This window comes from Crocodylus siamensis, chromosome 3 (assembly GCF_052110815.1).
Source record: "Crocodylus siamensis isolate JL-2025a chromosome 3, ASM5211081v1, whole genome shotgun sequence".
NCBI classification, from domain to species: Eukaryota; Metazoa; Chordata; order Crocodylia; family Crocodylidae; genus Crocodylus; species Crocodylus siamensis.
Genome location: NC_143397.1, coordinates 85,602,271 through 85,628,632, shown reverse-complemented (window position 1 = coordinate 85,628,632; position 26,362 = coordinate 85,602,271). Strand labels below are relative to the sequence as shown.

The 26,362-nt window shown below is 44.1% G+C and overlaps 1 protein-coding gene and 1 long non-coding RNA gene across 2 annotated transcripts in view; both read left to right on the top strand.

Annotated features, from left to right (window-relative positions):
- The window catches only part of LOC149868490 (uncharacterized), a 181,328-nt gene that overhangs the window by 103,915 nt on the left and 51,051 nt on the right, over positions 1-26,362 (top strand). The window lies entirely within an intron of this gene.
- LOC149868491 (uncharacterized) lies at positions 20,605-25,117 on the top strand. The gene is made up of 3 exons (XR_016441264.1): positions 20,605-20,756; positions 21,406-21,557; positions 24,827-25,117. It is a non-coding gene; the product is annotated as an uncharacterized LOC149868491 (long non-coding RNA).

The following is a 26,362-nucleotide window of genomic DNA, read 5'->3' as shown; positions in this document are numbered from 1 at the left end:
AACAGTACTTCCATTGCCTCCCATTGGGTGAGAGGGGCTGGAGAAGGAGGGGATGGCACCTACAGAAATTTTGCTTGACAGAGGAGAGCCAGATTTTAATGAGAGCAAGAGATGGTTATAATGAGAAACAAAGACTGGGAACTGCCCAGTTTGTTGGAAATGAGTAGAGCAGAAGGTGTAGAAAATGCAACAATAGAGGAGAAAAGTTTTGATTTTGGAATGGGATCAGTGGAGGTGTATAGATAGATGTATTTTGGAAAAGGGATTAGTCATGGCTCCTTCAAATAGGAGAATAAAGAATGAATTGGTTTTGCGATAACAACTTGTAAGAAGGAAAAAGGGCAGAACAGAAGAGGCAACAAGTCAGGAAGGAAAAGCAGATGAAGTAGTAGTGTTGGTGGGAGGGAGAGGACTGGAGTGGAGGGTTGAAGTGAGACTTGGAAGGGGAAGGAGAAGATGTGTTTTTACTGATTTTTCATATCCTAATAATTACATGGGAGCTAGTACAATTGTGGAACCCTGGCCCGTTCAGAAAAGGGAGCATAAATACAGGGTAAATTAAGAGTATATCAGAAGATCTGGGAGGCAATGGATTAGAAAATTATAGACATCTTGTGAAACCTCAGCAGGGTTTTGTTTGCAATATCACACCAATTAAAAAGGTCTTTCTATTCATATAAAGCACACTACACTTGTATAACCACTGCCATTCACAACTGACCTATTCTTGGAGGATGACAAAGAATTCATTGTAAAGGGCTTTGTAAAACAATTATAACAGGTGAAAAACTTCTGCGTTCCTTTTTCATTATGTCTTAGGCACTTCTGGGAACAGGAAAGGTGCTGAGTTGCCTACCTACTTAGCCAGTGCCATGTGATTTTGAGCCTGACAAGCTAGTTAGACTTCAGCTAAGCAACAGAGAATAATGCCTGCCTTGTCAAGCCAGAAGGAAAAGCTTGCAGCTGCTATATGTGTAGGTAAATACATGGAAAACGGAGAAGATTATATGCACCATGAAAACTGCTAGTTTATGCACCCTACCATTCATAGCACAGTCACATCAAACTGCACATGGCATGAAGAAGTGCAGATTTCAATTTAGGTAATGTATATGCAGTTGGAGTGGAGCAGAGGACCATGACCATGACAATCTATCTCCTGTAGATTAATGTCTGGTGCAGGCAGGTATGTCATAAACTATGGCTTAATATGGAGAACCTCTCAGTGTTTCCCTCGTTTTCACTAATGCATTGTGCTTGCCTGTAAGAGATTCACAGTAGATGTAGGGCTATTGCTTTTAAATGTTGCCTCTGACCCAGATAATGTCAAAATGTCTGAATGCATGCAATGCTCTTTTTAAAAAGAGCATCTCTAATGTAATGCAAATGCACATTGTGGGGAAATTCCAGCTGAGAAAATGAGGCCTTATATTTCTAAAACCATATACATGTCAATAGCCCATTATTCTCCAGTTTTAAATGTAATTGCAGCCCAGCTTGGAATGAATTCCTGAAATAATAAAATACACTGAGTAGCAGTTACAGAGTCTTCCAGTTATTTTATGCTCCCAAAAAAAGAAAAAGGAAGACTGTGGGGGAAGGGGAGGGAGGAAGAGGGAGGGAGGCAGAAGATAAAAGTGAAAGTCATATCCTTTTTTTTAACATGTTATTGGAACACTCTCTGAAAAAATATGCTGGGGTTCTAACAGGCATTACAACATCAGTGCATCTGAAACATTTGTGTAAACGTCTCTAGGTCCAATTCTGTATGACAAATTATTTCCAGGCAATTAAGAATATTTATAATTGTTTTCTTTGGTAGGAACTTTCTTCTATTTCCAAATTTCTTTTAAAAGCTAATGTTTCCTATAAAGCCTGAGTAACCGTCATATTGAAAGAATTCTTTCTTAGTCATGTGAATTGCTGCTTGCAGCCACCTTTTTTTGATAAATTTAACATGTGCGTAGTACAGCCTTTATCACCAGAACTGGTATGTTTTAAGGTATCATTATTTCATTGTGGAGTTTTTTCTCCCCTCGTCTTTCTTGGGAGAACTCCAAGAAACTGCTCCTATGATTAAAAACAATGTAGATTAATGCTGTAGTGGTGCTGAGCTGCAGTATTCCTTTTCTTCTTTCTCTCTCTGTCTCTCTCTTTCTCTCTTGCGTTCTCCTCCTCCCCCTTTCTCTCCATTTTCCCCCCTACTTCAAAACCTGTGCCTCTCAGTAAGTGAAACCTAGATGGTTCAATTATCTAGTTATACTGCAAGGGTGGAGGACATACAAATGGAGTTTTTACCAAGAAAAATGTTAGCAATCACTTAAGGAAGCAGACGGGATGTTATTCAGTGAACCCCATGATATAAAGCTCTTTTGAATAGTAAATTCTGTGTTAAAATAATACTGTGTGTACTTCATGGGCTTTGTGAAGGCTGAGGTTCAGTAATTCAGAGGGCAATAATTTTGCTTTATCAAGGAAAGAGACTTTTTCATGGTGATGGGCTATTGAAGCAGAAACCAACTTACCCCAATTTTACACAATGCAAGGGGTAGCTGCTGACTCCATTCACCAGACTTTTGATTTTTTTTTGGTCTTTTTCTTTACTTTAGGGGATGTGAGGTTCTCCCACCCTGCTTTCAGAGGTGCTGGTAGTTACCTAGACCTTTCATCTTTCTTCAATTTATATCATAGCATAAGCATAAATTCCACTTCTTATCTGTTTCTCATCAAGCTGAATTTCTGTCATTGTTTGTAACCCCGAGGATAGACAAAACTGTAAAATTAACTGCACTTCAGTCTTTGAAATAAAAAAAATATACAGATAAAAACAGTTTCCTCAGGACTTAAAGCCTGTGGTGGTTGATTAGTCCCTGCAGTAGGGAAAATTAAATTTTGTGGTTGAGACCCAGCATGCTTGGATGGTTTAATAATGCTGTGGCCATCATCCAATGGCTGACAACCAAGAACTGAGGTACTTTCTGTTCTTTACTCCCTCGTGCAACACCTGAAAATCCCGGGGCGAATCAAACAGCAAATTAAAGCTCAAAAAACCCTCACCTGCAAAGCATGTATAAGGAACTCATTTTAATGCTTTCAGGCTGAAGTCATTGGGACAGGAGCCCAAAAAAGAATGACAAAGGTATCTTGGTAAGTTCTTAAAGCACCTTTTTCAATTCTTTGTTACTCCAAGTGTGCTTGCAGTTTAGTTTATTGCTGTTTCTAGAACATGTACCAGCCAGCAAAAGCCAAGTAGCTTGCTGAAAGCAATCAACTTGCACAGAACATTTTAAAAAGCCAAATCTATGATTATGAATGAAGATATAAATGAAAGCCTATTGTTGCTCAAAAATAACTGTGCATGGAATTCTTTCTGGCAGCTTGTCTCCCACCCTGTGAGCCTTCTACATTGCACCTTGAGTCTTTGGAACCAGGCACAAGGACAGTGGTGATTTGCATTATCTTATTTGCTAGCAATGTATCAGGATGTCACTGTGATACCTGAAAGCCACCTGTGGTGAAAAGTGGCTACTACAAGTGGTAACTCACAATCTACACTGCACTGTGCTGGAAACTATTTCCTACTTAATTTGCGATGTTGCAGAAACCGCAAAATCCAGGATTGTCCACAAAATTTGCGAAATCTACTAAATCAACCAAAAAAACCTTAATAAAATAAAATGCTGGCTCCTCAGTGAGAGCCAAGTGTCCTTGCTGCCAGGAGGGGAAAATACCAGCTGGCAGGGCAGCATGAAGGACAGCAGACAAGATGGTGATCACCCCTTCTCCCCCAACCAAGGCCTTCCAGCCAATCCGTGCCAAAGGGCAGGGCCACTGCAAAATGCCCACAGAATCAACACTGCATGCTGCAAATGGGCCATGAAAACCTCTTCATCTCAGCGCAATTTAAGTAGGCTCCTACTGATGAGTGAAAGTCAGGATGATACAGGAGGTTGGGTCTGAGTTGTGGGAAGACCCCTATAGAGAAAATTCGCATGACAAAAATGATGTGAAATAGCACTTTTGTGCCTGTTATAAAGTTTACCCTTCCACTGTTTTAACAGAAACCAAAGGAGGATTTCATGGGTGGAAAACCATTGTATAATATTCAAGGGCTGAGAACATGGTGGATTTTTTCCTAAAGCAAATGTATTTTCATTCACAGTTTTTGCCAGAGGGTGGAATTTTGCCATTTTCCCCATGGAAAGCCACATATGCTGAAGCAAATAGTGGAGTTTTCTTCCAAAGCAGGTCTATTCTCAGAATACTTATGAGCCAGAAATGATTAGCCTTGCTCAAATCTTTATAAAATAGGGCCATTACTTGTGATAAGAGTAATTTTGAAGCATCATTCATATATGGCATATTACCCAGCATAAGTGGTGTTAACTCTTTGAGTTAAAACCAAACATTTTATTGGTTATGTTCTGCCACTCAGGCCTCTTACGAGTAGAATATAATGTAGGAGGAAAATGGAGTAGGGGGCTCATGACGAGTCTGTTCTTACAGTCAAATCTCAATTTATGACAGTTGAAATGGCTGCCCTATCTTTTCCTTTGAAAGATTTCCTGTGCTCCCCTGCTTCTGAACACCTCTACATTATGGCATGTTTGAAATCTGAACTTATATATTTATGTTCTAAATCATTCTACCCACTCTAATAAAGTTGAACCAAAACTCTGGATCATAACAACCCTCAGGTTTGGAGTCCAGATCCCAGTCTGAATATTGTATGGTTTTCTGTTAATCTAGATACTTAATGGCACTATTTCTATGGTCAATACACCACTATTCTTTCTGCATTTACTCTCACAATACATTGGCGAGATGTAATATCATTCTCGTTTCAAAACTGGGGAACTAAGACAAAGAAATTACGTGGCTCGTCCAAGGTCATATGTGAAGTTTGTGACCGAGTTGGGACAGATTTCTTGAATCCTTAGCCACGAGACCATTCTTTCCTCCTTTTGCTAATGTTTGAGTAGTGTTCAGCTTAATCCCTTTTTTCGGTTTCAATATTAGACTGTCTAAGCTAGTAGAAAATTTTTAATATTCTGTTCAGGCATGTTTTGCCTAGTTTAGACAATGTTCTTATACTTTGCCCAGGCTCCCTTTCCTCTTATAGTTTTAAACCTAATGGCAACACCAGTTTTTCTGCCAGCCAGAAGAGTTGATATTATACACACTCTCAAAGGTGTTTGTTAGTGCAGTCATTCCTTGAACTCTCAGACCTATTGGTAATGTTGTTTTCACAAGGGTGATTTGCATTCATCCTAGAATGACGTCCAGTACGTGCCCGCAACTTAAAATCTGTTTGTTATAAATGAAGTATATGCAGAGCCTTTTAAGAATTCACCCAACATAATTACATACACCCTCGATCATCTAAATGTTATCCAAAGGCTAAATATCTGAAGCTTTAATTGAAAAAGCTCATTAACTTTAAATACGGCTAAAGTTGTTGGGGAAAAAAATCTCAGTGGAAATAGTAGATTGTCCATGAAGACCAAAAATAAAAGCATTTCAGTCTAAACCTATTAATCTTAAAGTTGACTGCATATTTGTGCTACTTTTGAAGTGAGTCTGAGTGCTTAATTAAAAAAGGGGAAACTTGTGCATGCATGTTAACTGAATTCTACTAATTTCTAGCATGTTGAGTAGATGGCAAGTACCTAAAAGTACATAAGCCCCAAATAAAACAGTTGCTTGATACAGGAAATCAGAGGACATGTTTACAGTCAGCCGTAAGCAGTTCCTTGATTACATGTATGTCATTTGCATACAAGGGCAGTTTCAGAGGAGGGGGGTGGCAGCAAGGTCGCGCCCCCCTTTGTGAGCTCTCAGCATGGGGTCTGGCTGAGCCTCTGCTTTTGCACCTGGACTGGGGCAGGGTGGATGAGCACTGCCACTGCCGTCCCCACCTTTTCCCAGTGGAAATAAGGAGGGGCAAACAGCAGCAGCATCCACCCCTTGGGCTCTAGAGCCACATGAAAGCAGAGGTTCCAGCCAGACCCCAGTTCAATCAGCCAGTGAGTGCAGAGCTCACTGGTCATGTAGAGCTCTGGCAGGAGCCTGTGCTGACCAGACAATGAGCTCAGAGCTCACTGTATATGCATGGCTCAGCCAAAGTGTGTGGGGGTTGCACCCCGTACTTGCCCTGTTCCTGGATCCACTACTGTTCACATATGGTGTAGTGAGCAATAGCCTCTATTATTGTAGAGTCATCTGGCAGATAATATTGTTGGCAGTCTTCCCAGTTAATAGGGAACACATCGGCGAGCCCATAGATGACTGAGGAGGCCGATTCAAGGTCCACATGTTCAGCTGAAAATGTGGCAAACTGTTTTGGAAGGAAGAAGTAGATCCTGGTGATGTCAGGTCACAGGCCTTTCTCTTTGTCTCTCTCATCTATCTGTCTTCACAGAGAGGCAGATCATGTACAATAAAGTGAAGGTGCCAATAATGGAGGTAAAAGTTAATATAGTAACCAAGGGGGCTCAATATTGGGTTTTAAACAATGAAGAGAAAAACTGAGTAGCGTAGTTGTTAAAGGGGCATCCAAAAACAGGTCCTATTATCCATCTTCTACATGGCTTGGCCTGCCTGGCTTTCTCAGTACTGGAGTGGCTCATAACTAAAATAGTAGGAATCTGCAGGTCAACGTGAGAGGCTTGCCAAACATTCATGGATCATATGCGAATTTACAGTATGGCTAGCACTAGTCAGCAGTATTAGTTGACTCTCAGAAACACTGACAACACACAGAAATATGTACATGTAAGTCAACATATATAAAGACAAACATACAAACCCGAGGCTAAATACACGATGTAGTATGCAACCGATCACTAAAAACAGACTTGGTACCAGAGGACTGGAGGGTTGCCAGTGTGACATCAGTATTTAAAAAAGGTTCTGGAAAGGATGCAGGGAACTACAGGCCAGTGAGCCTAACTTCTGTTCCTGGAAAACTGGTAGAAACAATAATAAAAAAAAGAATTGTTCAGCACCTGAATGAACATGACTTGCTGGGGAGGAATCAACACAGCTTTGTCAAAGGGAAATTACCCTCATTAACCTACTAGAGTTCTTTGAGGGTGTCAGTAACCAAGTGGATTAGGGCAATCCAGTTAACAGTATTTTTGGATCCAGTTAGCATAGTATATTTGGGCAAAATGCCTTTGACAGGGTCCCCCATCAGAGCCTCTTAACTAAGGTAGTCACAGGATTACAGGGAATATCCACTCATGGATTAAAAATTGGCTTTACGATAGAAAACAAAGAGTGAATATAAATGGTAAGTTTTCAGGATGGAAAGAAGTACACAGCAGGGTTCTGTTTTGGGACAAGTATTGCTTAACCTTGTACTGATTATTCATAAATGATCTGAAAAAGGGGTAAGCAGATTTCATAGACATTAGGGCTGGAAGGGACCTTGGAAGATGATTATCAAGTCCGGGCTCCTGCCCCAGGGGCAGGAAGTCAGCTAGGGTCAAAGGATCCCAGCAAGATAGGCATCCGAATGTTGGTTAAAAGAGTCCAGAGTAGGTACTTGCACCACCTCTGGAGGGAGTCTATTCCAGGCCTTGCGGGCTCACACAGTAAAGAAGTTTTCCCTTATGTCCAGCCTAAAATGGTCTTGGATGAGTCTGTGACCATTTGACCTTGTCATCCCTTGGGGCACTCTGGTGAACAGGCACTCCCCCAGATCCTGATATGCACCCTTTATATATTTATAGGCTGCCACCAGGTCACCCCTAAACCTGCACTTTTCCAGGCTGAAGAGTCCCATGGCTCTCAGCTTCTCATCATAGGGCCTGTTCTCTTGTCCTCTGATCATGTACGTGGCTCTCCTCTGGACTCTCTCAAGCTTTTCCACATCCTTTTTAAATTGTGAAGCCCAGAATTGGATACAGTACTCCAGCTGCGGCCTCACCAAGGCCAAGTACAGTGGGAGGATAACATCCTGAGATTTGCTTGAGAAGCATCTATGGATGCAAGCCAGCGTTTTGTTCACTTTACCAGCTGCTACATCGCATTGGTGGTTCATGTCCATTTTGTGGTCAGTCATGACCCCCAAGTCCCTTTCGGCTGTGGTGCTAGCAAGTGTAGCACTGCCAAGCCTATAAGCATGATGCAGGGTTTTTTTCCCCCCCGAGGTGGAGTACCTTGCATTTTTCGGTACTGAATGTCATCAGGTTTTATCTGCCTATTTTCTAAGCCTGTCAAAGTTGGCCAGGCTATCATCAGGTGTGGAAGCTTTACCCCAAAGTTTGGTGTCATCGGTGACCTTTGCCAGTCCACTGCTGACACCAGTGTCCACACAGTTGATAAAGCTGTTAAAGAGTACAGGTCCAAAGACGGAGCCTGGGGGACACCACTGGTCACGGAGCACTATAATGATTTACTTCCATGGATTACCACTCTTGGGGTCTGACTTCAGAGCCAATTCCCCAGCCATCGGATTGTGATGTAGCCGAGGCCACAGTTGGCCAATTTTTCCGTGAGGAGGTTGTGGGACACCAGATCAAAGCCTTTTTTAAAGTCCAGATATATGATGTCAATCTCTTCTCCTTTGTCCAGGTGATATGTCACCTGGTCATAGAAAGAAATGAGATTGGTCAGGCAATACCTACCTGCAACAAACCCATGCTGGCTGTCCCTCAGGATGTTGCCATCAGCCAGTTTGTCAAGAATGGTCTCTTTGATAATTTTTTCCAAGATTTTCCTGGGGTAGAGTTCAGGCTGATAGGCCTGTAGTTCCCCGGATCTACTTTCCTCCCTTTCTTGAAGATAGGTAGCCTTCTTTCAATCTTCGGGCACTTCACCTGAGCACCATGAGTTCTTAAAGATCCTTGCCAGGCTGAGCTATGATGCCTGCCAGCCCCTTAAGTACCCTGGAGTTCAAAATGTCTGGACCAGTTGACTTGAAGGTGTCCAGCCTCTCAAGGTGTTCCTTTGGTGGTCTACAGTGATGTAGGGTATAAGTTCACTCTCACCCTGGCCGTCCTGCACAGTGTTAAGCAGGGTGGTCCTATTTGGCTGGTGAAAAACTGATGAAAAATACCTATTAAGCAGGTTGGCTTTCTCCTGGGTGTCGGTTATCAGTTGTCCCATTTGGTTTAGCAGGGGTCCAGTGTTACCCTTGCTTTTCTTCCGTCTCCTCACATATCTAAACAAGGACTTCTTATTGTCCTTGATATGTGTAGCCAGTTAGAGTTTGGTTGCAGCCTTGGCTTTCCTGGTTCACTCCCTACAGGTTCGGACCAGTGCAGAGTACTCCTCCTTTGTGGTGATTCCAGACTTTCATCCTTTATAGGTCTCTCTTTTTAGATGCAGGAGGTCCATAAGTTCCCTCCAGAGCCAAGGGGGTTGCTCTGCCCTTTTGCTACCTTTCCTCTGAGGTGGGATGGACATCACTAGTGCTTTCAGGATCGCTCCCTTGAAGAACAACCACTCATCCTGAACTCCCTTCCTTGTCAAGTCGTGGTCCCTTAGGGCCTCACCAACAAGCCTCCTGAGCTTGTCAAAGTCAGCTTTCCTAAAGTTGAGGACTTCTGCATTGCTGACTGACTTGTGAGCTTTGCAGTGAATAGTGGAAGTGATCAGCTTGTGGCCACTGTCTCCCAGCTTCCCTTTGATTCTTAGGTTGCTGATTAGATCATCCCCCTTTGCAAGTACCAGTCCAGCAGCGCTTTATCTCTTGTCAATGCATAGACTTCTTGAGTCAGATAGGGCTCATCCACACATGTAAGGAAGCTTTGTGACTACTTGGATTTGACTGAGTGCTCTTCCCATGAGATGTCCAGGTAGTTGAAGTCTCCCATGACAACCATGCACTGAGAGCATGCAGCCTCAGCCAGTTCCTTGGTGAATTCCTGATCAAGCTCATGTTCCTAATTAGAAGATCTGTAGTAGACTCCTACCATTACGTCCCCTGTGCCACGTTCTCCATGTATTTTAATACAGAGGGTCTCCAGTCATCCTCCCTGGGTGCCAATGTCATCTTGCAGGGATGTGTAGCTTTCCTTTATGTAGAGTGCTACACCCCTGAACCTTTTTTCTGCACAATCTCTCCTGTACAGTGTATAGCCATCTATACCTGTGGTCCACTCATAGGTGGAGTCCCACCAGGTCTCCATTATCCTTATAAGATCATAGTCATTCTTGTTTACCAGGAGGACCAGTTCCTCCTGTTTGTTCCCCAAGCTCCTGGCATTGGTGTACAGGCATGTAAGTATCCCATTAGAAGCCTTAGTCTTTCCTGCACTCCTAAGAGGACACTGTTCCAGGTCTGGGGTAGGGGTGGATTCCCTTGAGTGCCTTAGCCTGCTGGTTTTGCAGAAGTTGCCCAGTGGGCTTGCTTTGGTGGTAGTCCCCTCCATCCCCCAGCAAGCTTAGTTTAAAGCCCAGTCGAGCAAGTCAGCCATTCTGGCTGAGAAGAGCTTCCTCCCAGTGAAGTGAGGTGGAGGCTGTCTCTTCCCAGCAGGCCACAGCCTCTCTCACTGAAGAGCAGGCTGTGAACATGGAAGGCAAAGCCTTCATGATGACACCAATGCCACAGTCTTCAGTTGACTACCTCAATCCTCCTCTTCCTCCTCAGGGAGTAGTAGGGCTATGTGAAGCGTTGGAGAAGATTTGGCCTGATTCAGTGGTCAAATCTCTGAATCTGAATTGAATCAGGAGACCAATAAAAAGGTCCAAATTGATTTGAAGTTCTCTGAAAAGATTCAGAGAGCTTTGGAGATTTGGGCAGTCCCTGCTCACTGCTGCAGGGAGCTGGACCTGGACCTGGACTCCCCGCTGGTAAGTAAGAGGTCAGAGGGGGAGCTGGAAAAAGGGAGAGGGACCATGGTGGGACTCCCACCAGGTACCATCCCCTGCCTGCTCTCGCAGCCCCCCCCCCAGCTGTCCTGCCTGGCCCCAGCTCCCAGTCCCCCACCTCCCTGGTTTCCCCACATTCACTGGCTCCTGCAGCAGCCATAGGGGTTTCTGGGGGTTCATGGCAGAGCCCCCCCACGCAGTGTGGGGCAGCCGGGTGCAGTAGGGATCACCTCCCCCCGGCAGCAGCCGGTCAATGTGGGGCAGTTGTTTTTTTTAAGAGCTGGGACATGGGCTGGGTGGAGCAGCCATTAATGGGGCAGGGAGAGTTGGTAGGGGATGGGGCTGGTTTGATTCTGAGATTTGACTGATTCAGTGACGGCCGAATATCCAAATCAGATTTGGCCGAATTGATTCGGGACAGTGATTCAAACCAGGGAATTGAATCACTACCCCCCAAATCAGCCTAATCCAAATCTGAAGCTTCACACAGGCCTAGTGAGTAGGCCAAATTAGCGGATTACACAAAATTATTTGAAGCAGTAAAAACTATGGTAAAGACTACTATTACTGACATGATTGAGTGTATGGGCAACTAAATGACAGATGAAATTCAATGTAGATATGTCTAAAGTTTTGCACATGGACAAACATAGCCCAGATTGTACCTATACTGTGATGGGATCTACATAAACTGTTACCACACAGGAAAGAGATCTGGGAGTCATTGTGGACAGTTTGCTAAATCCATCAGAAAAATGCTCAGCAGCCATCAAAACAACAAACAAAATGTTAGGGATTATTAAGAAGGGACTTGTAAACAAAACTGAAAGTATCATTCATTGTGCCCCTTTATAAATCTCTGATGCATCCACACCTTGAATACTGTGCCCAGTTCTAGTCCCCACACCTCAAAAAGGATATAGAAGAACTAGAGAAAGTCCAGAGAAGGGCAACAAGGATGATTAATGGCATAGAGGAGCTGCCATAGATTCATAGATGTTTGGGTTGGAAGGGACCTTAGCAGATCATCAAGTCTGACCCTCTGCCTTAGGCAGGAAAGAATGCTGGGGTCAGATGACCCCAGCCAGGTGCATGTCCAGATTTCTCTTAAAGACCCACAATCTAGGTGAGAGCACCACCTCCCTTGGAAGCCCATTCCAGATTCTGGCAACCCTAACCATAAATAAGTTCTTCCTGATGTCTAATCTAAATCTGCTCTCTCATTTTTTGGCCATTGTTCCTAGTTACTCCAAGAGGTGTGCTGGTAAACTCTTATTCCTTGCTGCCTCTCCCTCCCCCCCCAGTGAATTTGTAGATGGCCACAAGTCACCACTCAGCCTTCTCTAGCAAAGGCTGAAGAGATCCAGGGCCCTTAATCTCTCCTAACAGGACTTTGCAAGCAGACCCTTAACCATAGGAGTGACTGTTCTCTGAACCTTCTTGAGGTTGTCCACATCCCTCTTGAAGTGTGGCTCCCAAAACTGGATGCACTACTCCAACTGCGGCTTGACCAATGCCGCACAGAAGGGAAGTATCACCTGCATGGACCTGTTTGTCATGCACCTGCTAATGCATGATAAAGTGCAGTTAGCTTTACTGATCGCCTTGTCACATTGAAAACTCAGGTTCATCTTGGTGTAAACCATGGCTCCAAGATCCCTTTCTGCTACTGTGCTGCTAAGCAGGTCATCCCCCATCCTGTAAGTGTGCTGGTGATTCCTTCTCTCTAGGTGCAGCACCTTGCACTTGTCCGTGTTGAACTGCACCCTATTCTCTTCTGCCCACTTTTTCAACCTGTCCAGATCCACCTGGATTCATTCCCTACCCTAGTATGTTAACTTTACCCCATAATTTGGTATCATATGTGAATTTGGACAGAGTGCTTTCCATGCCCTCATCCAATATGAGGAGAAACTAAAGAGGTTAGGCCTATTTATTTTAGAAATGAGATGCTTGTTGTGAGGAGGGCATGATAGTGTTTTACAAAATATTAATGGTCCAGTCCTGCAGGGAGCAAAGCAGGAAAGCCAAGACTGCAACTGAACTCCAACTAGGTTCGAGCATCAAGGACTATAAAAAGTCCTTTTTCAGATATGTGGGGAGCCAGAGGAAAAGCAAGGGCAACACTGGACCTCTGCTGAACCAGATGGAGCAACTGACAACTGATGCCCAGGAAAAAGCCAACCTATCAAATGGGTACTTTGCATCGGTCTTTCATCAGTCGCATGGGATGCCCATGCCCATCACGGGACAGGGAGGTCTGGATGAGGGAGATCCCCTGCCCCCCATTAATGCTGACCTTGTGAAGGAACAACTTGAGAGGCTGGATACCTTCAAGTCAGCCACCCCTGACAATCTACACCCCAGGGTGCTCAAGGAGCTGGCAAGTGTCATAGCTTAGACTCTGGCACAGATCTTTGAAAGCTCCTGGCACTCTGGTATAGTGCCTGAAGACTGGAAGAAGGCCAATGTGATACCGATCTTCAAGAAAGGGAGGAAAGTGGATCCGGCTAACTATAGGCCCATCAGCCTGACTTCTATCTCGGGGAAGATCTTAGAAAAGTTTATTAAAGAGGCCATTTTTAATGGACTGGCCGACACCAACATCCTGAGGGATAGCCAGCACGGGTTTGTTGTGGGTAGGTCTTCCTTGACCAATCTTATTTCCTTCTATGACCAGGTGACCCATCACCTGGACAATGGAGAAGAGATTGATGTCATATATCTTGACTTCAAAAAAAGCCTTCGATCTGGTATCCCATGATCACCTCTTGGCAAAACTGGCCAATTGTGGCCTTGGGTCCGCCACAACCCGCTGGCTGGGAAATTGGCTTTGTGGTCGGACCCAGAGGGTAGTAATTGATGGAAGTCAATTGTCATGGTGTCCTGTGACCAGTGGGGTCCCCCAAGGCTTTGTCCTTGGACCCATACTTTTCAACATCTTCATTAATGATGTGGACATTGGAGTCAGAAGTGGACTGGCCAAGTTCGCCGATGACTCTAAACTTTGGGGCAAAGCATCCACACCAGAAGACAGGTTGGTGATCTAGGTTGACCTGGACAGGTTCAGCAAATGGGCGGATGAGAACCTGATGGTGTTTAACACCGAAAAATGCAAGGTTCTCCACCGTGGGAAGAAAAACCTGAAGCATCCTTATAGGCTTGGCAGTGCTACGCTGGCTAGCACTATGGAAGAAAGAGACTTGGGGGTCATCATTGACCAGAAGATGAACATGAGCCTGCAATGTGATGCTGTGGCTAGTAAAGTGACCAGAATGCTGGCGTGCATCCATAGATGCTTCTCAAGCAAATCCCGGGACGTCATTCTCCCCTTGTACTCGGCCTTGGTGAGGCCACAGATGGAGTACTGCATCCAGTTTTGGGCTCCACAATTCAAAAAGGATGTGGAGAAGCTTGAAAAGCCACGTGCATGGTCAGAGGTCAGGAAACCAGACCCTGCGATGACAGGCTGAGAGCCATGGGACTCTTTAGCCTGGAAAAGTGCAGGCTCAGGGGTGATCAGATAGCCACCTATAAGTTTATCGGGGCGACCGCCAGTATCTGGGGGAACATTTGTTCACCAGAACGCCCCAAGGGATGACGAGGTTGAACGGTTATAAACTACTGCGAGACTGTTTCCGGCTGGGCATAAGGAAGAATTTCTTTACTGTCTGATCCCCCACGGTCTGGAACAGCCTGCCCTTGGAGGTGGTTCAAGCATTTACATTGAACACCTTCAAGAGTAAATTGGATGCTTATCTTGCTGGGATCCTATGACCCCAGCTGACTTCCTGCCCTTCAGGCGGGGGGCTGGATTTGATGATCTTATAGTCTCGGCAGTGCTACGTTGGTTAGCACTACAGAAGAAAGAGACTTGGGGGTCATCATTGACCACAAGATGAACATGAGCCTTCAATGCGATGCTGCGGCTAATAAATTGACCAAAATGCTGGCTTGCATCCTTAGATGCTTCTCGAGCAAATCCCGGGACGTCATTCTCCCCTTGTACTCGGCCTTGGTGAGGCTGCAGCTGGAGTACTGCATCCAGTTTTGGGCTCCACAATTCAAAAAGGATGTGGAGAAGCTTGAGAGAGTCCAGAGGAGAGCCACATGCATGATCAGAAGTCAGGAAAACAGATCTTATGATGATAGGCTGAGAGCCATGGGACTCTTTAGCCTGGAAAAGCGCAGGCTCAGGGGTGATCTGATGGCCACCTATAAGTTTATCGGGGTGAACACCAGGATCTGGGGGAACGTTTGTTCACCAGAGCGCCCCAAGGGATGACTAGGTCGAACGGTCACAAACTCCTGCAAGACCGTTTCAGGCTGGACATAAGGAAGAATTTCTTTACTGTCCAAGCCCCCAAGGTCTGGAACAGTCTGCCAGCAGAGGTGGTTCAAGCACCTACATTGAACACCTTCAAGAGTAGATTGGATGCTTATCTCGCTGGGATTCTATGACCCCAGCTGACTTCCTGCCCTTTGGGCAGGGGGCTGGACTAGATGATCTCCCGAGGTCCCTTCCAGTCCTAATGTCTATGAAATCTATGAAATCTATCTTCTGAGGTCCCTTCCAGCCCTAATGTCTATGAAATCCATGAAATGTCAAAGAGAAAGCAAGTAGGGATTTATTATTTACCAGCTTTCTCAATACAAGAATTAGGAATCAGAAAATTAAATTAGTGGGTAGTAAGTTTAAAACTAGCAAAAGGAAATTATTTTTTATACAGCATGTAATTAAAATGTGGAAAATGTTGCCATTAGATGGTGTGGAAGCTGACAACTCAACCAGTTTCATAAAGGCATTGGACAAATTCTTGGAGAAAAGGAACATCAATAGCTGTTGAGCACGGGAGTTAAGAATACAGTCTCTGAATTAGAACTTCCTAGACCTTAAATGCTGGAGACTGCAAATGAGGGAGGAACAGTGGAAAAAAACCCCTTGATTATACCCAGTTCACTTGTCCTTTCAGAATCCTCTCTCTGCCACTGTGTAATATGGGATACTGGGCAAGATGGACCTATGGTCTGATCCAGGAAATGGCAATTCCTATGTCCTTATATATTTGTGCATTAGTGTTGAATGTGGTTGTTGGAGATCCTTTTAGTCCTTCTTTCTCTTTGGGTAAAGCAGGAATGATCATTAACTTTCACTTTTACAGAGCTGATTTTAGAGACTTCTTTGTGCCTAAGATGTGACTGATAGGAAGGCAGGTTTCCTACCCAATATCTCTTCCAGGCACATATGTCAGTCTGGGAGACTACGCAGTGCAATTGGAGCTTTGCAAAAATTTAGGGACAAGTGTTAGGTTAAATTTAGGAAACCTGTCAGTAGACCAGTCAACTACATTGCAATTCAACTGGCAAAAGTCAACTGGTTAGTTGACCGCCTATTATTTGACCTTGTGTAGGTTGTGACCTACCTTTTTTTTGTTGCAACATGGTGTCATCTGTTAGAAAGGGCAGGAGAACTGCACACCTGGCCCATCAGTCCTGCAGGATACATGTGTGGACACAGGCTGATCCAAATGAGTGCAGCAGTGACATGGTCACATCTCCCACTTTGGTTGTACGCTATGTGAAAGAAGGGGCTCCAGCCAAACCCTGCCGTGATTGCTGCTCATATGGAGTTCCACTGGAAACCTGTTCTGACTGGGCAGTGAGCAGCTCTACCCTGTGCTGAAAGAAGATGCATAAGAAATAGTCTCCTACTGGCCATCTGCTGTGACTGCAGGCATCTCCAAATGCAAACAGCAGAATGCTTGAAGAGTTGGCCTGCTGCCTACTTAGCATAACAGGATTTAAAAATCTGATTTTTGCCTTCTATAGTTTCTGTGTTTTATTTCTGTTTAATTTCATTTTTTTTCTATTTTGTAACTTTTCAGGTTGGTACTGGGGTTTCGGAATAAAAAATAAGGAAAAGAACTGTTCTGTCTTGGATATCATTCACATTTACACTTCCCTGCTATTCAGAGTTATAAATATTTATTACAATTTTTAGAATTTAATTTCATTGTTTCACAATAACAATTAACTAAGTTGCTTTGGTGTAATAAGTATACATATCTGTCTGTACCAATTACTTGACAATATCTGAGCAGTCAAACACCCAGACCTACCTTGGGGGTTCTCCTGGGTAAATGGGGCATTTTAACATGTGTTCTGGGGTGGGAGGGGGTGCTTTAATTAGAGCAGCTTTGAGAGCCATTCTAATTAAAGCACCTTCAGCATCTCATGTATTCAGCACCCTACACTTCAAAATTGCAGTGGTGGTGCTTTTAACTCAAGCTCATTCAAAGACCTTTAATTAAAGCACCCCTGCTGCCATTTTGAAGTGCAGGGATACTGAATACATGAGGTGCAGAGGCTGCTGGACCGCACTAATTATCATGCTCCAGTGGACTCAATTAATTCAGCATGTCGGAGCAGTGTCCCCACATGTGTACAGGCACCCATGTATTTCCACAAAGACAAGAAAAGGCACCTTCAAAATTGGAAGAGTATTTAATTGCCAAATTTCAGGTCCCTGTTTCAATTCCTGAACTCGTAGGTTGTTCAAAAAGAATATAAATATTGCTTTAATGCTGACAAAATGTCTAATTTTCCATTAGCCTCAAATCACTTAAATATGAGTTTAGTGAGAAAAGAGAATACAAGCTTAGGTTTTAAAACAATATAATTAGATTTTTTTTAAACAAACTGTCCTCATTAAAATGACACAGCATTTAGTTTAGTGATTCTCAACTACTCAGTGATCCTTTTAAGTTTATAGTGGGGTGCCACTGAATCATCCAAACACACAATTCACAAGATAAACTAATAGGGTGCTTCCAGATGAGCATGCACATGTGGCTTGTGGCACTGTAGACCCATCTGTAGTGCAGAAAACTGCATGCACCACACATGTGGGCACTTGCTGCACTGCTAATTTGTAGTGTGGTGTGTTTTTTGACTCCATGAGATCTCTGTATCAAAAAACCTGCACTGCAGAAAAAAGTGGGGCTGTGCATGTGGTAGTAGCATGTGCCACCCAAAACCAGATCCTGGCAGCCAGTGCCATTCTTCAGCTACCAGCCAGGCTCCATGCACCCGGATCACTGCCACTGGAGCCCCAGGAGATCCCCAGGGCCCAGGTAAGACTGCTGGCCCCAGCCTCCCCTACCCAACCCAGGGCAACTTGCTGCTTGCTAGAGCACGCATGTAGGGACATTCCCTAGGGACAGCTGGCAGTGGCACAAATATGTGCTGCAGCTCTTTGTTCTCAGGAAACGTATGTTCCTGCTCATGGGGCTGCACCCATAGATTTCAATGGAGACCATAGTGAAACTATAGTGTCAAAAACAAGTACCTGTTGTAGTCTTTCTGAATAGTTGATAACAGAAGAATTGCTCTAAAGAGTGAAAATTAAGAGCTGGTATTTCTGAGGGGTGTCTTGGTCTAGTGAGGAGCTCTTTGAGTCTAAAATGTTTGAGAATCACTGGTTTAGATGTACATACAGGTGGCCATCAGAAAACTAAGTGAGAAAACTACAGCTGCAGTGGCAGGGAGTGGAGCTGGGGAAAGAAGCCATGCTGGCCAGGTGGGCAAGACACTGGGAGAGATGGGGGATGCCCCTGCCATGTGGCTTCCTCCAGCTATGCTGGCTTTGCTAGAGTACAGGGGCATTCCCCCAGCCCATCTCCCACCTCCACTGCCCAACCCAGCCCAGCTGATATGTGCAGGCTGTATGCATCGGTCCACGTGCACTGAATTTCTTTTCTATTACAGGTTTAGACTGACTATACCAGTTTATGTGCAATGTCTGTACCTATCCTCAGATTCCTAATAATGAGATCGTGTGCTGAAATTTGTACATTATCTTAAGACTTAATCTTTATGACCTCTAGAAAGATGGCAACAACTTGAGAGAAACTGGGCCAGAGTTTTCAAATGTGGGTGCCTATCTTTGAGCATCAAATAAGTACTCTGCTTTTCCACAAATGCTGACTATCTCTGGCTCCCATATGAGAAACTCGTATGCAATGCTTTTTGGAAGTTAAGATGCTTATTTTGGGGTCTAAATTTAAAAATCTGGGTCTTGATTTCCAATAAAGCTACATGAATGGAGGGAAGAGTACGTATATACATTTGTTCACTCTATGATTCAGTGCAACTAAATTAGTACTCCTTTGTAATCCTTTTTTGTTCACTTTTATGAATATTCATGAAACTATTTTTGCTCACAGAAATGTTTGGAGAAAAGGCAAATATGGGTATCTTTTATGGAGTCATTTGTTATGTGTAATCTATCTAATCTTTATTCACTCAATTACTTGGTTTGATTGTGACAAGAAAACTGTATGTAAAGTCCACTAGACAGCCAACATATCTGGCTTATATCTTTCTATCTCTATTAGTCAAGAAGGATATAGCATATTTCTAAATCTGGAATACATGTATGTTATGCAGCCAAATATAAATGTCTTTCTTGGTTTAAGGTGGACAGGAAAATATTTTTTAAATCTTAAAATTTGTTAGGTTTGCTTATGCCTCTGTTATGCCAGCATGTCTATACCCTGGTGATTGGTTTTTTTTTTTCCTTTTCAGCCACTGCTTCTGCTTATAAAAGTTAAGTCATCCCACTGTAGATAGGACCAGCCTAGGTGGTCATATGCACAACCTGAATACTGAATTCAAAATATCTTGCTTGCAGGAACATTAGCAACATACTGATTTTGAAGTGTTTAGGCCTGAAGGCTTCCACAGAAATGCTTCAAACAATTGCAAACAATGAACAAATTTGAAATATCCATGATTGGTTTGCAAACAACTTGAAGAGGGGGAAAAAAGGCCAAGTTCAATGAGTAAATTGATCCACAGGATATTTTCAGCAAGCTGTAGTCATGGTGAGACAGTTCCTGTCTTAAGTAACTTTCCATTCTCTAATCGGTACAGAAAGTTCCCTGAAGCTATTACTTTCAGGTGAACATCCAGCTCCTTTCCCTCTTGAAAGATGGTTTGTTGTTTTTTTTTTTCAGTTAAGGCTGAGGTTGAAAATGAAGTGGGTGTGATATTTACACCCCTCAAGGTGAATGTAATAACACATCTAACAGTTTTGCCGAGAGGTAAAAAAGACTTAGCTAATCTCACCAGGAATCATGCCCCCTCCAAGTGCTGGAGGCTTTTGAGACCCGGAGACTGTTTTAAAAATGCTGACTTTTGAAAACTCTTCATGTAGACAGAATAGGAGATTTTCTGACTAATTGTTAGTAATAAAAAGCACAAGGGCTTTCAATCTAAACTGCTTGAAGCATTGAGTGAGAGAGACTGATTTGTATAAATAGTCAAAAAGTTATTTTTTTTGTAAATGGATTAGATTTATTAATGTTTTTATGTCAAACAAATAATACCATCCTAATTTCCACAACTGCCTGTAGGAAAGTATTTTTGCAGGGCAGGGACAGTACCTGTTTCCTAATGTTAAAGAAGTCTGTAGTAATATTTACATGGCAGGCCATTATCAGTTGTTAGGATGTAATTTATAACTGAAAACCCAAAACTTTGTTCAAACTGGAGTGCCACAGAGGATGCCACTTACCAGAGGTGGTTGTAGGCATGTTGTGTTTAAGTCAGGTTATTTACAGAGCTTGTATGTCACAGTGATGTATGCCAAATAAGTCTACAGTGCCTCACTCAGCATAGCTTCCTAATGTAAGTAATGACAAAGTGGAAAGGAAAATGACTTAGGGACAGAGGAAATAAAAGTGTAGGCTGGTCGCTGGAACTAATGAGTATTAGCTCTTTCTCATGAGTTCTGTCCAGAGTGAATGTCAAAACAGCAAGGAAATTTGCTTGGGATTCCATCTGCCTTCAACTGCATCTGCTCACTTCAGCGACAAAAAGCAAGATTTTTGCTGCTTTTCTGGGGTTTTCATGTTGGTTTTTTCAATCAGCAGGTAAAATAGTGGCACTGAGTGTTGTCTTATTTCAATGTTATCTTTGCAAATGAACCAGAAAATTCCAGTTGGGTTCTTTCTGGCTTAGTAGTATTCCAGCCTTAGGAATAATGATTCAGCAGTTGGAGTTGAACAATTGGGTTGCTAACATATAGACAAGAACCCAGTTCATTCTCCTTTAGGTCGGCTGGTGCAGGTGGAGGAAAAGAGGTAAAAGACTGTTTATATCAGAAACCTAAACATTTGAAATTAAATACTGATAAAGCAGTTCTGATACACATGTACCATTTTACAGTATTTTTTCTGAATTACAACTGAAGATGAAAATTACTGGGGCAAAGTGGCAAATTGAACTGTATAAAACAAGCAAACAAACAAAAAATGGCCTCTTGCTTGCAACAATAGCAATTAAGCCAAATTCTGTTTTTGATTCATATGCACAAGTTCAGTAGACTTTAATGGGAATTCCCTGTATCTGAAATCAGAATAAGGGGTTAAAATTTCAAAACATGATAACCAAATATAAACTGGGTGAGGGTGATTTGAAGGAGTCAGTTTCAAACAAGTTATTCTTCTTTGCAACTTTCTGTGTAGGCAATTTTTAAATATACCATATTGTTCCTTAATTACCACTTTTGCATGAAAGCAGAAGCCCAGGATATGGGTCCTACACTAACAGTTTCAGAAGAATGAAGTTAAAGGAAAGAAACTCATACTGACTGGGGGAAAGAGGAGTTGCTATGCTTCATGATTTTGGATAGATCAAATGGACAGACTGAGAAACAAACGAAATCATGAGAGGTAATTCGCTGCATTATGCTCTATGTTCTTTTGTGGGGAATGATGGTTATGAATATGTAGTGCCAGGCTGCTTGTGCTGTTGATCCATGTATTCTGTGGTATGGGAATTATAAACAATGCCCTTAGCTTCTCTGTGTAAGGTTCCTCATACTTCTAAAGTCATAGGCAGCAGAAGGCCAGGACTATCAGGGCTAAGCTCCCACAAACACGGGACTTCGGTGGCAGCACAGGGGGCTGCAGGGCAGCCCAGGCGCGGGTTCTAGATGGCTGCAGCACGGGATGCACACAGAAATGCAGTTTGCATGCATGCAGCCAGGATCGCAGCCTGGAATTAGGGTTACCATATGTCTGGGTTTTTCCAGACATGTCCTCTTTTTTAGTTCTCCTATCTCCTGGGTGGGTTTTTCAAATCTGTCTGAGCAAATGTCTGGGTTTTTATTTTGCTCACCAGGTAGGAGCAGGGGGAGGGGCAATTGTAGGCAGGGAACTGCAGGCAGGTGAGTCTAAGTTGGGGGGCTGGGGCTGCAGCAGGGTGGGGGGGGTTGCCTGTCCCCTTCAGTAGGGGACTGGGGCAGGGGGGCTTTCGAGGACTGTGGCCAGGCTGGCAGCACAGGGGCTGGTGCCCATGCTTGCAGGGGCAGAGCAGCTAGGAGACTCTGCAGGGGGGAGAAGGGGTGGGCTATGGCCAGGCTACCCAGTGTGGCAGCCCCAGTTTAGGGCAGGAGGTGCCACAAGCCTCTCCTGCTCTTCCCTCCAGCCTGCACCAGGGCTGGACTCGCACCAGGGCTCCACCACACTCTGGCCTGGTCGGGACGGGGGCAGCTGGGGCCCCTCCAGCAAGGCTGGGTGGAGCAGGGGGCTGCTAGTCAGGTGTGAGGGACACTGGCAGGGCTGGTGGAGGGAGGAGGCTGCTGGTCAGAAGTGAAGGGAACCAGCATGGCCCAGGGGACAGGGTACTGCGGTTTGGGAGTGAGGGGACCTGGCAGGGCTGGGATCTCTGGGTCAGGAGTGAGGCACAGTAGCAGGGCAGGGGGAAGCAAGGGGCAACAGAATGGATGGGGCTGCCATATCACTGCCCCTCCACAGTCATATTTTTGCCTCCACTCCTGCATTACAAGTGTCCTCTTCTTTGGAAAGAAAATTTGGTAACCCTAAGTACTGCCCACTACAGCAGGCAAGTCTGGAAAGGGGAAGGGACATTGGGGATAGGGAGTACAGATCTAGGCCCCCACAGTGAGGAGGGAATGGGGCAGAAGCAGGAACAGAGGCTGGGGTGAATGGGGCCCCAGGGCGTAGGATGGTTGGAGCCTGGGCAGCTTGTCCAGGGGCATGGGGGGACTCCTGCCACTGCGCACACCTCAAGGGAAGCACAGAGGGCACGTGCCCCACAGATTTGACCACAGGGCACAGGTGGGCTGCCGCTGTGGGCTGGGCTCTGTAGCCCGTTGCTGGTGCCTCGAGAGCCACGCAATGCCATATGCCTGCCACTACTGGGCTGTGCCATGTTCCCCTCACCCAGTGGCGGCAGGCACATAACATTGCACATGGCTCTCGAGGCACCAGCAGTGGGACGCAGAGCCCCAGCCCACAGTGGCAGGCCACCTCTGTCCCGCACTCAGATCTGGGGACCATCTGTCCCCCATGCCTCCCATGGGGGGTGTATAGCGTCAGGAGCCCATATACATTCATCCATGCCCCTGAATGAGCTGGCCAAGCTCCAACCATCCCACCACGCACCCTGGGGCCCTATTCACCCCAGCCCCTGCTCTACTCCCTCCTTCACTGTAGGGGCCTCATTCTTCCCAACACACTTCTTCCCTCTCCCCCTGCACTTTCGTATCCACAGACTAACCTGTTGGGCAGTGGATGGTGTGTGTGTGTGTGTGCATGATTAACCCCCCATAAGAATATTTTCTCCCTTTGCTTATGCCTAAAATCCTAATCTCCCCTAGTTGCTGCTTGTCTAGCTTCCCAGTCTCCCAGTCTACCTTTCTACCAGCATGTTCCCTTCAGTGTCTCCCTTGGTCTTTTCTAGCCTTGCTGTATGACTATACAGTTCTTTCATGTTGAGATGCTTTCCCTTTCCTGGCCTGGACATGTGCTTTCCATGCATTAAAAATACAAATCAACCCACTACACAAACTAGCAGTTTTCATCTTCTCCAGTCAACAAAAAGATTACATCCAAACTCACACCTCCAAGTTGTCAAGAGAGCTCTCTTCCCCCATTCTCCTCCAAGTATGGTGTTTGTACTATGCTTGACAGCAGGCATGACAGATGTTTTAGTTAGTGAGGAACACTGGGACTCCGAGGACCCTTAGTAAAAGTCCCAGCTCTGCCAGGCTTCTTGTTTGACCTTAGGCAAATCACATAATCTATCCTTGTGAAAGGCTGTGAGGCTAAAATTCATTAATTATTTTCAGGTGCTCAGATACTAAGATGCTAAGGACCACATAGGCACCTGGAGACAGCAATTATTCTGAGAGGGTGGAGGGTAGGAATTAACAAGCATCAAGCTGATCCATTGTATTTTTCATCTGTCTTCTGCATTCTGCAATAAATGGAAGCTTTTTCACTTGGGGCAAACTGCTCCAGTTGAACTCCCCAGTCCTGCATGAAACACTGGACACGTCAAATAGTTAACAGCAGATCAAATTGTGTGTTCTCACGAGCAGAAAAATCCCACTTTCAGTTTAACGTAACTGTTTCACATGTCCATGCTTCTAGATAAATTGGAAGTGGTATGTGGATATGTATGTAGACCTGTGAACAGGTATTTCTAAGCCTGTTAGCTTTCTACTGTTCCAGGTCAAAATTCTGTTTTGCCACTGAGTCACTGTATAGTCTTGGTTGAGTCAGTTCAGTTCTCTGTCTCAGTTTCCCAGTGACTATATTGCTTTCACTTGTCTCTCAGGGGGTTGTGAAGATTAATTAATGTCAGTAAAGTACAATAAAAATGCTAAGTATTGCTGTGTGTATAACAGCATGGTAGATGTAATAGTATTCACTAGGAACATTACAAGGACTACAAACCCAAGTAGATCCAATAAATACAATCCTTAGGGCCAGATTCAGCACCTGATGAAATCAGAGAGAAAGAGATCAAGCTATTTAGTGGTATTTAGATAAGCATCAGGGGATATTTTGGATATTTGTTTGCAAATATATGTCTGTTTTGCAATAGCAGCATTTTTCCCCCACAACCTTCTTCATTGTATCTATGAGTGTCATGTTCAGTATCTAGTAATTCAGCCCACTCTTTTCCACAGGTTCTAAAAAAGTCATGTGGCATGCTACACAAAATGTTACTGGGCATATGTCTTCTGCCCGATTTTGACCAGAAACTCAAACAGCAGCAGCTGTAACATAAAAGCTGCAATTGAAGGTACCCACCATCTCTTCAGGAAGTTATTGGAAGCTGTAACCTCAGTTCAAAACATTCATTTCACTTTCAGTCTCAAACAATGCGCTGGAATGAATGTGTCTCAGTAACAATCACTGAGAACACTTATCTACTTCCAAGTACTTATTATCCATTTGGGAATACAAAAGCCACAAACATTTGGGAGTGCATATTTGTTTTGCAGAAGGACATGCCTTATAATCAAAAAGTGTCTGTCTACCTGACAGGGTAAAGGTGTTTTTGGTTTTTGGGTGGGGGGTCTTTTTTTTTTCTTTTTTGCAGTGGATATGTATATTTATAGCAAAATATTATAAAGCTGTTATGTTAAATCAGTTTAACTCCTTTGACATAATGGAAAATGGATGCCATGAAAATAACTCTGCAAGATCATTATGAAGCCTAATTCTGATCTCATAGCAATGTTAACAAGAAGCAGCTCTATTTATGTCAATGGCCAGACATTCTCAATTGAAGCTTTTTTTAAATGTAAGTTGGGGTTTTCATCAAATGAAAATATTCAAGAAATGTTTTCTTCTTTCTTCAAATATTTGGAATTTTTATTAGAAAACTAAATATTGTTGTCTGAAAAACTGGTTTCCAAGTGGGTACACATTTCTTGCCAGTCAGAATTTTCTACTGAAGGTTTTGATGAAAATTCCAAATGTACATGCTTAGGGCCTTGTTACATATTGCACTTTGGGCTGCTCAAATATTGATCGGTGTTAGTGCTAGCTTGAGTTTGAAGCAGTCACACCTAAAAGCTAAAATCCTTCTCTGACAGTTCCCAACCTCCACAGCTGTGACTTGCCACTAGAGGGGTCTGGCAAGGGCCAGACTAGGAGCTGTAGCTGTGAGTTTCCACAAGAGAGCTAGTGATCCAAGATAGGCTTCTATTCCTGCTCTAGATGGGCAGGGTGTGAGAGACAAGTTGTGGGAGCAGGAACGTGAACCGAGGTGGTGGACAGCTAATGGGGTGGGGGTGGGTAATGGAATGGGAGTGAAAAGGAAATGGCGGTAGGTAGTAAAATGAAGTCACCCAGCCACTGTAGGATAAAATAAAAATATTTTTAAAAAATAAAAAAGAAATAAATAGAAAGAAGAAATGCATTTAACAAGGTCTCATGTTTTAATAAACTGGATTTGGGATTGGGGTGTTGAGCATGCTTCCCAGGGTGGCTGGGAGCTGGGAACAGTAAGGGAAGGAATTCCCAGCTAATGGGGACCCAATCTGCCCCCCTACCTTATTCCCTCCTCTACCCCTTCTATACCCCACTCCTGAACCTGTCCATGCCCTGCAACCTAGCTACCTGACATGTACGCTGCAGGCTGTTTGCACAGGGTTGCACCTTTGGGGGTGGTGGGGGGAGTTGGCTTGTTGCCAGAACCAGCCCCTGGGCAGTAG